Below are 12,335 nucleotides of genomic sequence, written 5' to 3'. Positions count from 1 at the left end.
AAATGGCATTTCTGATTTTCAGAAATTAATGTAAAATCAGGAAGCGATCCTGTAACCTGAGAACTCTGGACAGGTGATCAGCTTTACCAGTGGTGCTTTGCCTTTAAACAGAGTGTGCGATACTACATTATTTCAGATATGTATGTAAGATTGTTTCCTGAACAATAAGATGTATGAGAGGAGCAGAAATAAATAATTTTTATAATTAACACCTTTTAAAAAATAAATATAGGATCGTGTTGTCTGCAAATAGTGAAAGTTTTACTTTTTCCTTTCCAATTTGGATCCCTTTTTATTTTTCTTGCCTAATTGCTCTAGCTAGAACTTGTAGCACAATGTTGAATAATGGTGGTGACAATGGACATTCTTTTCTTGTTCTTGATCTTCAAGAGAAAGATTTCAATCTCTCACTGTTAAGTATGATGTTAGCTGTGGGTTTTTCATATATGCCCTTTATTATGTTGAGGAAGTTTCCTTTCATTCCTACCTTTCAAAGGGTTTTTATCAAGAAAGGATGCTGAATTTTGTCAAATGCCTTTTCCTCATTAATCAAGATGATTGTGTGGTTTTTCCTTTTCAATTGGTTTATGTGGTATATTACGTTAATTGATTTTCTGGTGCTGAACCACCCTTGCACACCTGGAATAAAACCCGCTTGGTTATGGTGCATAATTCTTTTAATGTGCTGTTGGATTCAGTTTGCAAGTATTTTATTGAGGGCTGTTGCGTCTAGATTCTTTAGAGAAATTGGTCTGTAATTTTCTTTTCTTGTAGTATCTTTAATTAGACTTTGGTGTTACGGTGATGTTGGCTTCGAAGAATAAGTTAGGTAGTATTCCCTCTTCTTCACTTGGAAGAGTTTGAAGAGGATTGATATTAATTCTTCTTGAAATACTTGGTAGAATTCTCCCGTGAAGTCATCTGGTCCTGGGCCTTTCTTTCTTGGGAGGTTTTTGATGACCGATTCAATCTCTTTACTTGTGATTGTTTTATTGAGGTCTTCTGTTTCTTCTCAAGTCAGTATAGGTTTTTTGTGTTTCTAGGAAATTGTCCATTTCATTTAAGTTGTCCAGTTTGTTGGCATACAGTTGTTCATCATATCCTGTTATGATTTTTTTTTTGTTTCTTCAGAGTCCATGATAATGACCTTTCTCTCATTTCTGATTTTATTTGTGTCTTCTCTCTTTTAGTCTTAGTCTAGCTAAGGGTTTGTGGACTTTTTTGATCTCAGACAACCGACTTTTGGTTTTATTAATCCTCTGTATTGTTTTTTTGTTCTCCATTTTCATTTATTTCTCCTCTAATCTTTTTTCGTTCCTTCTGCTTACTTTGGTATTAGTTTGCTGTTCTTTCCCTAGTTTCTCCAGGTAGGTTCAGTTAGGTCTTTGGTATTAACTCTTTTTCCTTTTTAATGTAGATATTTAGGGCTATAAATTTCCCTCTCAGCACAGCACTGCCTTTGCTGTGTAAGTTTTGATATGTTGTGTTCTTGTTTTCATTCATCTCAAGATATTTACTGATTTCTCTTGCAATTTCTTCTTTGACCCACTAATTATTTAAAAGTGTTTTTTAACCTCCATTTATTTGTGAAATTTCCAGTTCTCTGGCTATTACTGATTTCTGTCTTCATTTCATTATGACAGAGAAAGTGCTTTGTATAATTTCAATCTTTTTAAATTTATTAAGACTTCTTTTGTGCCCCAGCATGTGATCTGTCCTGGAGAATGTTCCGTGAGCACTTGAGACGAATGTATATCCTGCTCTTTTGGGGTGTACTGTTCTATATATGCCTGTTAGGTCTTGTTCATTTATCATATTATTTAGGTTCTCTGTTTCCTTATTGTTCTTCTGTTTAGTTGTTTTATCTATTGAAGAGAGTGGGTGGGTGTTGAAATCTCCCACTAGTATTGTATGGACATTTATTTTTTCCTTCAGTTTTGCCAGTGTTTGCCTCATTTACTTTGAGGGACCTTGATTTAGGTGCATAGATATTTATGATTGTTATTTCTTCTTGGTGTGTTGCCCCTTTTATTAATATATATATATATATATTGCCCTTCTTTGTCTCCTATCACATTTTTAAATTTAAAGTCTGTTTTGTCTGATGTTAGTATAGCTACCTTAGCTTTTTTTTTGGTTACTACTTGTGTGGAATATCTTTTCCCATCCTTTCACTTTCAACCTATTTGTATCTTTGGGTCTAAAATGGGTCTCTTGTAACATTGTATAATGGATCATATTTTTTAATCCATTCTGTCAGTCTGTATCTCTTGATTAGGGAGTTTAATTCATTAACATTCAATGTTATTACTGTAAAGGCAGTACTTCAACCATTTTTCCTTTGGCTCCTACATGTCAGATCAATTTTTTTCTCTTTTTATTCTTTTTTTTTAAGTTTAGGTTGCTTTATTTTTTTGCTCTAAATACACACATGTAGTTGTGTTCTTTTATTTTATTTTTAAATAAATTCAAAGTTATAGGAACAGTTGCAAAAACAATACAAACCCCATACACTGAACTCCAGCATACCCTGACCTCCCCCCCCGATATCCCAATCCACCAACTTTAACATGCTGTCACACCGCTATTTTTTCCCTCCCTCCCTCCCTCCCTATCTGTCATCCATCATCTATTACTCTGTCTTCTGAACATATGAGAGCTAGCTGCACACATCCTTGAACAAAGACTATAATTCACGTATATTATTCCCATGAACAAGAATGTTCTTTTATGCAATCCCATTAAACACAACTAAGAAGTACAAGAGATTCAACAGTGATACAAAGCTTACATTCTATATTTCCTTTTTTTTCTTTTTTCTCTTATGTCTCAACTGTGTCCCTTTGAGCCTCCTCTCCTCCATCCTCAGATCCCATCCAGGGTCAGCCTTGGCATTCAATTGTCATCTATTTAGACTGTCTTTTATTTTTTTTCTCAATTGTGGAAACATATATACAGCCTAAATCTTCCCATTCCACCCCCTCCCTGGCATTCCATTAGTGGGATTAATCACATTTAGAATGTTGTAATGCTATCTCCTTCCCACCATCCATTACTAGAAATTTCCCTTCACTTCAAACAAAAACCCTACACTCATTTCTTAACTCCCCATTGCCCCTTCCCCCATTTCTCTTAACCCATACTCTACTTTTCATCTCTATGGTCATATTCTCTGATAATTTCTTTGTGTCTACTGTGGGGCTTAAAATTAACCTCTTAAATCCATAACAATCTTTTTTTTCTTTGATACCAACTTAACTTCAATAGGACACATAAACTATGTTCCTATACTCCTCCATTCCCCCACCTTTATATAGTTCTTGTCAAAAATTATGTATTTTACATTGAGTTCAAAACCACTCATTTTTCATTAGAGTTTGTGTATTTTATATCATGTAGGAAGTAAATAGTGGAGTTACAATTCAAAACTTATTGACTTCTATTTGTATTCCATTGTGGTCAGAGAATGTGCTTTGAATATACTCAAAATTTTTTTTTTTTTTAATTTATTGAGGCTTGGTTTATTTCCCAGCATATGGTCCATTCTGGAGAAAGATCTGTGATCACTAGAGAAAAATGAGTGTCCTGGTGATTTGGGATGTAAGGTTCTATATATGTCTGTTAAAATTCTCTATGTCTGTTTCTCCTTTCTTTGTTTCTCTGTCGATAGGGCTCCCTTTAGTATCTGAAGTAAGGAAGGTCTTTTATTGGCAAAGTCTCTCAGCATTTGTTTGTCTGTGAAAAATTTAAGTCCTCCCTCAAATTTGAAGGAGAGTTTTGCTGGATAAAGTATTCTTGGTTGGAAATTTTTCTCTCTCAGAATTTTAAATATGTTGTGCCACTGCCTTCTCACCTCCATGGTGGCCGCTGAGTAGTCACAACTTAGTCTTATGTTGTTTCCTTTGTATGTGGTGAATTGCGTTTCTCTTGCTGCTTTCAGAACTTGCTCCTTCTCTTCAGTATTTGAGAGTCTGATCAGAATATGTCTCAGAGTGGGTTTATTGGGTTTATTCTATTTGGAGTTTGCTAGGCATTTATGTTTTGTGTATTTATATTGTGTAGAAGGTTGGGGAAGTTTTCCCCAACAATTTCTTTGAATACTCTTTCTAGACCTTTACCCTTCTCTTCCCCTTCTGGGACACCAATGAATCTTAAGTTTGGACATTTTATTTTATCTATCGTATCCCTGAGATCCGTTTCAATTTTTTCGATTTTTTTCTCCATTCTTTCTTTTGTTCTTTCATTTTCTGTTCTTTGGACTTCTAGGACACTGAATCATTGTTCAACTTCCTCTAACCTTGTATTATGAGTATCCAGAGTCTTTTTAATTTGGCCATCAGTTTCTTTTATTTCCATAAGATCTTCTATTTTTTTTATTTAATCTTGCAATTTCTTCTTTATGCTCTTCTAGGGTCTTCTTTATGTCCCTTATATCCTGTGCCATGGTCTTCTTCATGTCCTTTGTATCCTTTGTCATGTTTTCATTCCTTGATTGTAGTTCTTTGATTAATTGTGCCAAGAACTGTGTCTCTTCTGATATTTTGATTTGGGTGTTTGGGATTGGGTTCTCCATATCATCTGGTTTTATCATATGCTTTAAGATTTTCTGTTGTTTTTGGCCTCTTGGCATTTGCTTTGCTTGGTAGGATTCTTTCAAGTTGTAAAAAAAAAAAATACCAATCTAATTTTTCAGAAATACAAGTTGGTGACGTACACTTTAACTAACCAGCAGATGGCATCTGTGAGTCACCTATACCCCTCAAGTCAGTTCTCCTCAACTTTGTCTTTGTGATGTGTGGGGAAATGATTCTTGTGGGGTTCAGTTGGTGAACTCAGTTTGGGTGTGTTGTTGGAGCTGTCCACCCAGAATGTGGGGCGTGTGTCTGGGTGGTTAGGGAGGCAGGGCAGCTTTAATATTCAGACCTCCCAGGTGTTCCCTGGAGATTCAAGGCGGTTGCAAGAGTCTAAGCTTTCATTTCAGTTTTGCCCCAGATTTTCTGTCGCTGACCCACAAACCACCGGCATTGACGTAGCATCCCTGGGTTTTCCGAGCAGGCCCCCTTTCTCAGCTGTGATCCCCCAGGACCTCTGCTGAGGGAAGGCTGTGCAATGCCACAAGTGCGTGCCTCAAGGGAAGACCCGGGCCACCAGGCCGTGCAGGGATGCTCTCAGCCTGATGCAAAGATGGCTGAATGGGGCATCTCAACACCCCTCCTTTTCGCACAGTTCCTCCTTCCCAGCTCCGGGACAACTGGCGCAGCTCTGGGCTGTGGGCACGGCCCCTGGCAGAAGTGTCTTCAGCACTGCAAGAGCGGGGTTTCTTTCTCCTTTTGGCTCTCCCTTCCGCTACCCTGGCCCTGAAGGAATCTGCAGCGGGCTATTCTCCATGCCAGACACCGAGGGGTTGGCTCAGCCCGCTCCTGCCGTGCTTCACTGCACAGTTCCCACCGTCGCAACTGCAGCCGCTCCTGGGTTTTTCGTTTTTTTTTTTTAAAGAACCAGTCCATCTCCAAACGCCAGCCCCCAGCTTCCCCACACTGCAGCATGGCTGCAGGTCTTTCAGCCGGCTTACTCACTCGTTTCAGAATGCAGACTCCCGGTTTCACCAAGTGCACGGTGTCTGTGGTTCTAGCAGAACTTGTCCAGCTGGTGCATTGCTGAAACCAGTATTCTGGGTCACCTTCTGGCTTCCATCTAGTATTTTTCACAGAGGTATTTTTTTGCCCTGTCTCACCTAGCAGCCATCTTAGGTTCTCTCTCTCTTTTTTTATTCTTTTAGTTATACTTACTAATACTCTTCATTCCTTTTCCCTCCTCCAAGCCTCTCCCTCCTGTCTTTTCTTTTCAGCCAGCAGAACTCCCTTTAGTGGTTCTTGTAGGACAGGTCACTTGGTAACGAACCTGTAGCTTCTGTTTATCTGTGACTATTTTAAGCTCTCCCTCATTTTTGAAGGAAAGCTTTGATGGATAGAGAATTTGGGGCTGGCAAGTTTTCTTTCATTATCTTAAATTTATTGTCCACTGTCTTCTTGTCTTCGTGGTGTCTGATGAGAAGTCAGCACTTAGTCTTAATTGGCTTCCCTTGTATGTGGTGAATCGCTTTTTTCTTGCTGCTTTCAGAATTTTCTCCTTCTTTTTGGTGTTTGACATTCTTATTGGTATGTGTCTTGAAGTAGGTCTATTCGGATTTATTCTGTTTGGTGTATGTTGGGCTTCTTTGATTTGCATATTTATGACTTTCCTAAGGATTGGGAAATTTTCGGCCATTATTTCCTCAAATAGTCTTTCTATTTTGTAAGCCCTTTTCCCTTCTTTTCTCCTTCTGGAACACCTGTGATGCTGATGTTTGTTTGCTTTATGTTGTCAAGCATTTCCCTGAGACCCTGCTGAATTTTTTCCATTTTTTTCTCCATTTCATGTTTTGTCTGTTTAAATTCGGTTGCTCTGTTTTCTAACTCACTGACCCTTTCCTCTGATTCTTTAAATCTGCTGTTGGGTGTTTCTAGCATATTTTAATTTCATCTGCAATGTGTTTCATTTCCATGAAGTCTGTTATTTTTCTATGTGTTCTTTCAAATTCTTCTTTATGCTCACCTAGCATCTTCTTAATGTCCATTATTTTTTTATTCATCTTGTTGAATTTGCTTAGGATATTTGTTTAAATGTCTTTGATTAGTTCCAAATTCTGTGTCTTCTCTGACTTTAATTTGTTCCTTTGAGCCATATCTTCCTGTTTTAGTATGCCTTGTGATTTTTTTGTGGTATCTGGTCATCTGATTATCTTGATGGGCCTATTCTGAAGATCAGTTTATCTTTTTTGTCTATGATTTAGTTGTTGCTTGGATTTATATTAGGGCACTGCTTTGACAGTTGGATCATCAGTATTTCTCTGCCAAAACAGGGCTGGATATCTGTGTGGGGGTGTAGAGCAGTTCCAGTGGGCCCGGGATAGGTTCTGGAAAGACTCCAAAAAGCCTTCTTTTTCCCCCTGCACTTTCTGGCCTGCTCAGCAGATAGCACTCTTTGGTTAGGTATTCTTCCTCTAAAGACGTTTAAATCTTGGAGCCCAGCAGCATCTGAACAGGTGGGCCTGAAACTGCAGGGATTCCCATTTTCTCACTTACCGGCCAATATCAGACTCACTGTTGGGCTTTGTCCCCCTGTGTACTTGGGGTGGGTGGAGGACTCCTGCAGTTGTCCCAGTCCACAGCCATCCCCCAGTAAAGGATCGGGCTGCCTGCTGCTACTTCCCTCGAGTGGAGGATGGGTGCCTGGAACTACAGCCAGAATTACTCATAGCCTCTGCCCAAATTTTTACAGCTGGAATTACTCATAGCCTCTGCCCAAATTTCTCACTCTTCATCCCACACTGACCTGAACACTGAAATGTCCTTCTCTGTCTCCCATGTCCCCAAACAGTTGATTCGGACTGTTTCTGCCTGGTTACTTGCTGCTCTTGGGAAAGAAGTAAATTCTGCTGTTACCTCCCTAATCCTCTATTTTGTAAACTCCTCCTTGGAGCCCTTTTGTTTTCAGCATTCCTGTGCTGTTTGACTCCTGCCCTGATTCTTTGTGGACTTGGGTCTCAGTTTCTGGATATATGTGGGAATCTAGCTCACTGCTGTGAGAGTTTTTGATAGTCTTTGTCCCTAGTGGGAGGTGGGAGGGATTCCAGCCGCTGCGTCTGAGCACTTCTCAAGCTGTATGGGACCAACTGAGATAGAGGGAAGATGATTGGCCAGTATGGGATGGAAGTTTCCTACCCAATATTTTTCTCTTTCTTCAATTCAGCATTTGTGGGATCCTTCTCCAGTCTTTACCTTCCTCTAGAGTTTTAAGCAAGTGAGATTTTTTTCCTTTTTCGCTGAATCTCTGGGGGCGTGGGTGGTTCAGTGCATATCTTACATCTTTATGATGATGAATTACATTGTATTTTTAATAGTAGGTACACTGTAGATGTTTGTTTAGTTTAATGGGAAAAATAATAACTAGTATGGCATAGCAGAAGATTAAACCATATATATGAGTCAACATAACAAAGTGACTAAGTCATCTTTTGAAGTTTCAGACATGGGTTTGAATTCCAGCTCTTCCACTTGGGAGCTGTGTATCTTTGCACAAGTAAGTTAATCTTTCTGAAGCCAAATTTCTTCCTCTGTCAAGTGGGGATAATAATAGTGTCTTAGTTATCTGTTGCTGTATAACATATTACCCCAAAACTTAGCAGCTGAAGACAGGGAGCATTTATTATCTCAAACAATTTCTAAAAGTCATGAATCCAGGAGTGGCTTAGCTGGGTAGTTCTCAGTATCTCTCATGAAGTTGCAGTCAAGCTGTAGGCTGAAGCTGCAGTCATTTTAAGGGGTAGTCATTTGTGCTGCACCTGTGTCTTCCTGCCTGCGTCAGGGACCTTCCTGACTCAGTGGCACCATGGCATCAGAAGACAGCAGACTGTTGTTGGAGGCCTGAGCTTTGACACCAACAAGCAGTCTCTGGATCAGGTCTTCTCCAAGTACAGACTGACCTCCAAAGTACAGATCATGAGACGGGGAGACACATCAGTCACGAGGGTTTGGGATTGTCACCTTTGAGAACATCAGAGATGCCATGATGGCCATGAACAGGAAGTTTGTAGATGGGCAACAGATCCGAGTTGACCAGGCCAGGAAATTGTCTCACAGCCAGTCCCGCAGGTACCAAGGCACCTCTGCTGAGGGCTGGGGCTTCTTCCGCGGAGGCCGACATAGGAGTTGTGGGCTCTCTCGAGAGGATGGGGACTGGGTCTACAGGGGCAGCCAGTTCAAATCCAGGAGTAGGGGCTGTGGAGGCTCCAGAGACTACTACAGCTGCTGGGATCAGAACGGCAGCTCCAGTGACCAGAGCTTGGGTGGGTCCTACAGAGAGTTATGATAGTTAAACTACACAAGGAGTAAAAATCCTTCCTGCTCAAGATTGGACTTCCAAATCTGTATGTTTAAAGATTTGGGAGCTTTACCAAATCGTTAATGTATAGTGAACACACCTCTTTGTATTTCCACTTTTGTAATAATATCAGTTCTGATCTTGTCAAATACAGCCTGGTGGCCTCTGACTCCCAAATGATCTAGGTTACATACTTCCAAGCTCACTCATGAGACTGCTGGCAAAAGGCCTCTGTCCTTTAACACATGAGGCTCCCCATAGAGCTGCTTATGATATGGTAGCTGGCTTCCCCCAGAGCAAATGATCCAAGAGAAAGTGAGCAACTAAGACACAAAGTCTTTTATCAAGTAACCTCAGAAGTGACATGCCATATCCTATTGATAACATAGACCAACCCTGAAACAATATAGGAGGAGACTACAGAAAGGTGTGACTGTTAGGAGGCAGGGATCATAAGAGGCCATCTTGGAGGTAGTTACCACAAATAGCATCTACCTCATGAGGTTATTGAAGTAAGTGATAATGTATATCAAGCATTTAGTACTGTGTTCAGCTCACAGTAAGTGGTATTCTCTTTAATAATGCATGAAGTATATAAACAATACCATCTCACTTGATTTTTTTTTTATTAATAATAAATTTTATTTTGAAATAAGTTCAGTCTTACAGGAACAGTTGTAAAAACAGTACAAACCCCCTATATAGAATTCCATCATACCCTGACCCCCCCTCCCCCGATACCCTGATCCATCACCTTTAAGATCCTGTCACACCACTTTCTTTCCTTCCCTCTCTCCCTCCCTCCCTCCCTCCCTAACACCCATCATCTATTGCTCTATCTTCTGAACATATGGGAGCAAGCTGCACATATCTTTGAACAGGCAATATACTTCACATATACCTTTCCCATGGACAAGAACATTATTTTATGCAATCTCATTAAATGCAGCTAAGAAGTTCAAGAAATTCAATATTGATATAAAGCTTACATTCTATATTTCCTTTTTTTTTTTTTTTTTTTTTCCTTGTGTCCCAGCTGTGTCCCTTTGATCCTCCTCTCCTCTGGCCTCAGATCCCATCCAGGATCATCCTTGGCATTTAATTGTTGTCTATTTAGACTGTCTTATTTTTTTTTCAATTTTGGAAAGATATATATAGCCTAAATCTTCCTATTCCACCCCTCCCTAGCATTCCCTTAGTGGGATTAATCACATTTAGAATGTTGCAATGCTATCACCTTCCGACCATCCATCTCTAGAAGTTTCCCTTCACCCCAAACCAAAACCCCTACTCTCATTTCTTAACTCCCCATTGCCCCTTCCCCCACTTCTTGGAACCCCTACTCTACTTTTCGTCTCTTTGGTCATATTCTTTGATACTTTCTTTGTGTTTACCATGGGGCTTAAATTTAACCTCTTAAATCTGTAACAATCTTGTTTTTCTTTGAAACCAACTTAACTTCAATAGGACATGTAAACTGTTTTCCTATACTCCTCCATTCCCCCACCTTTATGTAGTTCTTGTCAAGAATTACATATTTTACATTGAGTCCAAAACCACTGATTTATCATTACAGTTTATGTATTTTAGAGCCTGTAGGAAGTAAATAGTGGAGTTATAAGTCAACCATACAGTAGTATTGGTCTTTATATCTACCAGGTGATCTTTACTGGAAATCTTTATTTCTTCATGTGGTTTCAGTCAGTTGTTTAGTGTCCCTTCCTTTCAGCCTGCTTAGGACTGATCTACTGGTGATGAAGTTCCTCAGCTTTTGATTGTCCGGGAATGTTTTCATCTCCCCCTCATTTTTATCTTTCAGATGTTTGTGAATTCTCCAAGTCTCTGATGGTTCTTGACTTCTGTTTGTATTTCATTGTGGGCAGAGAATGTTCTTTGAACAAATTCATTTTTACATTTTTTATTTTATTGAGGCTTGTTTTTATGTCCCCGCATACTGTCCATTCTGGAGAAAGATCCGTGATCACTAGTGAAGAACGTGTGTCCCAGTGACCTGGGATGTAATATTCTATATATGTCTGTTAAAAGTCTCTATATCTCTCTTTCATTTCTTTGTTTCTCTGTCGGTAGGGCTCGCTTTAGTATCTGAAGTAGGGCAGGTCTTTTATTAGCAAACTCTCTCAGCATTTGTTTTGTCTGTGAAAAATTTAAGCTCTCCCTCAAATTTGAAGGAGAGTTTTGCTGGATAAAGTATTCTTGGTTTGAAATTTTCCTCTCTCAGAATTTTAAATATGTCATGCCACTGCCTTCTCACCTCCATGGTGGCCGCTGAGTAGTCATTACTTAGTCTTATGTTGTTTCCTTTGTATGTGGTGAATTGCTTTTCTCTTGCTGCTTTCAGAGCTTGCTCCTTCTCTTCAGTATTTGACAGTCTGATCAAAATATGTCTTGGAGTGGGTTTGTTTGAATTTATTCTATTTGGAGTTCACTGGGCATTTATGCTTTGTATATTTATATTGTATAGAAGGTTTGGGAAATTTTCCCCAACAATTTCTTTGAATACTCTTTTTAGACCTTTACCCTTCTCTTCCCCTTCTGGGGCACCAATGAGTCTTAAATTTGGACGTTTTATTTTATCTATCGTATCCCTGAGATCCATTTCGATTTTTTCAGTTTTTTTCTTCATTCTTTCTTTTGTTCTTTCATTTTCTGTTCTGTGCTCCTCGAGGAGGTAGAGTTGTTGTTCAGCTTCCTCTAATCTTGTATTATGAGTATCCAGAGTCTTTTTAATTTGGCCTACAGTTTCTTTAATTTCCATAAGATCTTCTGTTTTTTTATTTACTCTTGCAATATCTTCTTTATGCTCTTCTAGGGTCTTTTTTATGTCTTTCATATTCTGTGCCATGCTCTTCTTCAAGTCTTTTATATCCCGTGCCATGCTCTCTTTGCCTGTCTGTAGTTCTTTGATTAACTCTGCCAGGAACTGTGTCTTCAGATCTTTTGATTTGAGTGTTTGGGTTCGGGTTCTCCATGTCGTCTGGTTTTATCATATGCTTTAAGGTTTTCTGTTGTTTTTGGCCTCTTGGCATTTGCTTTACTTGATCTTTAATTTGTTAGAATTGCAGTTTGGTGACATACACTTTCTCTAACTAACCAGCAGATGGCATCCGTGAGTCACTTATTCCCCTCAAGTCAGTTCTCCCCAACTTTGTGTTATGTGGGGATCTGACTCTTTTGGGGTCCAATTGGTGCACTTAATTTGGGTGTGTTGTCGGTGCTGTCTGCCCTCAATGAGGGGCGTGTGCCTGAGTGGCTAGGGAGGAAGGGCAGGTTTAACAATCAAACCTCCCAGGTGTTCCCAGAGATTTAAGGCTGTTTTCTGCCGCTGACACAAAAGTCCTTGGTATTGGCGTAGGTTCCCTGAGATTTCCGAGCAGTTCCCCCTCCCTGCTTTG

General features: G+C 39.6%; 1 protein-coding gene and 1 pseudogene across 5 annotated transcripts in view; both read left to right on the top strand.

Annotated features, from left to right (window-relative positions):
- The window catches only part of KIAA0586 (KIAA0586 ortholog), a 168,758-nt gene that overhangs the window by 101,321 nt on the left and 55,102 nt on the right, over nucleotides 1-12,335 (top strand). The window lies entirely within an intron of this gene.
- On the top strand, nucleotides 8,431-9,364 carry LOC119531410 (annotated as a pseudogene).

Source organism: Choloepus didactylus, chromosome 4 (genome assembly GCF_015220235.1).
Source record: "Choloepus didactylus isolate mChoDid1 chromosome 4, mChoDid1.pri, whole genome shotgun sequence".
Classification (NCBI taxonomy): Eukaryota; Metazoa; Chordata; class Mammalia; order Pilosa; family Megalonychidae; genus Choloepus; species Choloepus didactylus.
This window is presented reverse-complemented; position numbering and strand designations above follow the sequence as displayed.